The following is a 4,713-nucleotide window of genomic DNA, read 5'->3' as shown; positions in this document are numbered from 1 at the left end:
TGAATGTGAATGAGACTCTTGACCAGTGCTCCAGCATTAGGGCTGCCAGATGAGACAAAGGACTTTACCCTCTCTGTACATGAGGAAATCACACTGCACTGGGGGTCCTCACACAAACAGTTGGGCCATGCAGCGCCCAGTCACATACCTTTCCAAACCACTAGATTCAGTGGTCACGGGACGGCCACCATGCCTCCTAGCATTATCTGCCACTGTGATTCTGGCCAGAGAAGCAGATAAGCTTACACTAGGACAAAGTGTAAATGTAAAGGTTCCCCATGCTGTTACTGCCCTGATGAACAGGGAACATAAGTGGCTGGCCAACTCCAGGACGATTCACTATCAAGAACTGCTTTGCAGAAACTCACGGGTCCAGCTCAAGACTGTGTGGACACTGCAACCCACCAATTTTTACCTACAGAAGCAGAAACCCCGATCATAACTGTGAGGAGTTCATAGATGAGATTTACTCGAGCAGGCTGCACCTGATGGGCATTCCCTTCTACAACCCAGAACTGGAACTGTTCACTGACGGAAGCAGTATCATCCAAGATGGGCAGCACAAAGCAGGCTCTGGCATAACAACAACTGATGAGATAGTGAAGGCTGAGGCCTGCCACAAGGGTGGTCACCATCTCGGGCTAAGCTATGGGCACTCTCCCAGGCACTATGGCACGCCGAAGGGAAAGGAGTCAACATCTATACCGAGGCAAGTTACGCCTTTGCTTCTTTACCTGTACATGGAGCCATTTATAAAGAAAGGGGACTATTGACAGCAGAGGGAAAGGAGATTAAAAAAAAAAGAAAGAAATCTTCAGCTGTTAGAACCAGTCTGGAAGCCTTCCCAAGTGGCAGTCATCCATTGTAAAGGCCATCAGCGAGGAACTGATCCAGTCAGCAATGGGAATCGGACAGCGATTAGGCAGCCAAGGAGGTGGCAACCCAACCGAGCCCCACAGTGGGCCCCGAGGCAATCTTTAAGGTTCTCTTCGCACCAGAATTACCTCCATCCCCAACGTTTACCAAGGAAGAAGTTCAGTGGGCGCTAAATGAGGGAAGAATAAAAGGAGGGCTGCTGGAGCTCCCAGATCAAAGACTCTGTCTCCAGCAATACAGAAATCCAGCTGGTAAAACATCATGAGAAAACTCGTTTAGGAAAACCTGTGCTGGAGAGCTTACTGGGCCACTGCTATTTTGTTCCTAAGCTCCCAGCCCTGTGTGTGTAGATCAATGCTACCTGTGTGACTTGTGCACAGAACAACACCAGGCAAAGACCAAGACCCAACTCAGGGGTGCTCTCTACCATGATGTTAGACAACTATAGGAAGTATTTGAGGAAATCTTTTTCTAGGCTGTCTTAACATCCTACCATGCATTCTCTTCTCACCTGGATACATATTAGATTGAAAAGTGATGAATCTCTAGCAAAATAAATATTCCGTTCTCTGATTAACAGGTCTTGTGGTCTCTAAGGTGGACCTGGTCACTTTTCTGGAGCAAATGAAGGATCCCAGGAATATAAGCAGAATGGAGACAATGGCCATGTACCCAGGTACGTGTGAATAGATGGAGCCAATGACTCAGGTGAGAGGTCCAAGCATCAGTGAAGAAGTCATTCTTTGTCATGTGTTTTTGGAAGATCTGCTTCATTGGAAACGATTTTGAAGAAGTCTGGATTTATTTCTGTTTTTGTCATAGATGGCTATCACCTGCTGCCTTCTTCCTGTTAAACCATGACGAAATCTTGTCTGGTGATTACCTTTCTCTTTCACAGTGAGAACTAAAATGCTCTTCTTAGCTTGTGACAACCTGCATGAACTGGTTGCTGTTTCATTTCTTGAGAGTCCTAATGAAACTGTGCACATTTCTGAGTAACTATGATGTTCCATTTATCAAATATCAGGTCTTTCTATAAAGATACTCATATTGGAGAGAAGACTTAGAATTGTAGTGAATATGGTAAAGTTTCTAATCAGTCTTCAGAGCTTATTGAACAGCAGACTATTCCAAATCCACAAAAAGAAAACAAGTGTAAGAAATGTATAAAAGTCTTTACTCACTCATCCGATCTAAGTAGCAATTGGATGATTCATGCAGATCGGAAACCTTTTAATTGTACAATTTGGCAAAGCCTTTAGTAACAGTTCACATCTTAGGCACCATCAGTGAATCCATACTGGCCAGAAATCTTATAAACTTATAAATGTAAGGAGTGTGGCAAAGTGTTTATCTATTGCTCAAATCTTAATCGACATCAGCAAATCATACTGGGGAGAAACCTTATAAATGTGCAAAGTGTGGCAAAGCCTTTTATCAGAACTCAAATCTTACTTAACATCAGCGAATTTATACTGGAGAGAAAACTTCTAAATGTAAGGATTGCTTCAAAGCCGTCCACCAGATGTCAAGTTTTTCTCAACATCAGTGAATTCATAGTGGAGATATACCTTACAAATGTATGGAATGTGGCAAAACCTTTATCCGTTGCTCAAATCTTACTGAACATCAGCGAACTCATACTTGAAAGAAACCTTAGAAATGTACAGAATGTGGCAAAGCCTTTACCAATAGCTCAGGTCTTTCCCAACATCAGAGGATTCATACTGGGGAGAAACCATGCAAATGCAAAGAAGGTGGCAAAGCCTTAGCCAGAGCTCAAATTTTTCTAAATATCAGCAAATTCATACTGGAGAGAAACCTTACAAATGTAAGCAATGTGGCAAAGCCTTTAGTCAGAGCAGTGATCTCACTCAACACCTGAGAGCACACACTGGAGACAAGCCCTAGTAATGAAACAAGTGATGGAAGAGGTTTGTCCTAAATGTACATCAGAAAGCATGAGAGCTTATACAAGAAACATATGGAAATAATGTAACAAATATGTACAAATGTATTTCATCAAAACGTAAATCTAAATACATATCAGAGACTGAAAACTAGTAAGGATTTCATCAATCCTGTTTTCTGAAGTTCCTCTGAAGGAGAATTATTATGGAGAGTAATGTATAATTAAAACACATAGAAAGTGAACATGTTAGTATGGTCACAAGATGAAGGGTTGATGGTTAGAAAGTTACAGTTATTAGCAATGTATCCTGTTTATAATGACATGATTTGAGATTATTTGAGAATTAATGTAATTGAACTATGAAATCCATATTGTGCTTCATTTTTAGTGTGTATGCAAATGTAGATTTTTTTCTTTTTTTTTATGGTTTGTACTTTAGAGATAAGAGAAGCCCTTCTATATTGTGTTGTAACCATTTCTATCTATTCTCCATTACAGAATGGAACCGGAATGTAAAATGTACAATGAACATCTAATTGCAGGTGTTTGTCTTTGATGTCAAATGTCCCTAGAGGTCACCATGATGTAAGTGGTCATGAACTCTTTGCATGTATTAAAGTACAACAGCAGTTGGTTCTAAATTTTCAATAGTTATATCACTGAATTTGTGAAGATGACACAATAACAGTTCACTAAAATATTGTTGTATCATCATAACATCAACACAAGTCATGAATATTAGTTGACAATGTTGAAATATATCTTCTGTGGTAACCTAGAAATGTACGGGAAACGCTTTCTAGAAAAAGCATATAATTAGTGTATGGCCATATTTCCTAAGTGTTTGCTAACCTCTGTTGTGTAAACCATAGAAATCACAATTTTCATATTATTATATCAGAAAAATAAATCTTTCTCTATGCTTGTAGTCTGTATTTTAATTAAGGATCACACAGTGGATTGTAAAAGATTATAACGTGTGAAATTGTAAAATGTCAAATATGTATGAAATTAATACATGTATGGGCTTCCATGGTGGTTCAGACAGTAAAGAATACACCTGCAATGCGTGAAACCTGGGTTCGATTCCTGGGTTGGGAAGATCCCCTGGAGAAGGAAATGGCAACCTACTCCAGTATTTTTGCCTGGAGAATCCCCATGGACAGAGGAGCCTGGCAGGCTACAGTCCATGGGGTCGCAAAGACTCGGACACAACTGAGTGACTAAGCACACAGTTAATAAAAATGAATGGTGTTTAGTATTTCGGTTGCTTGTAATCAATGAAATGTTAACACACCACCAACATTAACCTCTCCCACCTTATTTAAAGTTATAAAGAAGAGATTATAACAAACTATCTGGTAGCACAGAGAGCTGGTATCTGTAGAAATTAGTTCCTTAGTGGCTTTAAACCTTTAATACTTTCATATATTTTCCCCCATATCTATGTTGTATCACCTCTCCCATTTTGTAACTACTTGGACATTGTGAGAATTCTAATAAGAAGGATCATGCAGAGTATTGTTGAGAGCTTACCTGAACTGCTCCTTGCTGTTACTGCCTCAGCATCTGTGTGTGGAGCAGGCAGCCTGCAAGTGTTAAACTCACACCAGCCAGTCCTCTGAACACTTGCATTAGATGACTACCTTCCTTGTGATTAGCGGTTTTGCCAAACCCCAGGTTCCACTTAACAGGCCCCCTTAAATGAAATGCTCACAGAGCTCACCAGAATCCTGCTGGTCTTGGTTTGAACTGAGCAATCCACACTCAACCTGGGGAACACACAGCACTTCACCCAGGGTCACTTATAAAGGCCTGAACCCCAAGTACTGCAACTTTCTCTGCCTGGTTCTAGCCTTGACCTCCCTCAGGGTGCCCTTTTTGTTAATTGTTTCAGGTCCTTGTAATAAATTCACCTACTTCCA

The 4,713-nt window shown here is 40.7% G+C and overlaps 1 pseudogene; it reads left to right on the top strand.

Annotated features, from left to right (window-relative positions):
- Positions 1-1,536: 1,536 nt before the first annotated feature.
- On the top strand, positions 1,537-2,910 carry LOC147354511 (uncharacterized; annotated as a pseudogene).
- The last annotated feature ends 1,803 nt before the right edge of the window (positions 2,911-4,713 follow it).

This window comes from Bos grunniens, chromosome 18 (genome assembly GCF_055505025.1).
Source record: "Bos grunniens cultivar Pamir isolate PY7600 chromosome 18, Bosgru_T2T1.0, whole genome shotgun sequence".
In the NCBI taxonomy this organism is placed as follows: Eukaryota; Metazoa; Chordata; class Mammalia; order Artiodactyla; family Bovidae; genus Bos; species Bos grunniens.
Note: the sequence above shows the minus strand (reverse complement) of the source record. Positions and strands in the feature narration are given on the sequence as shown.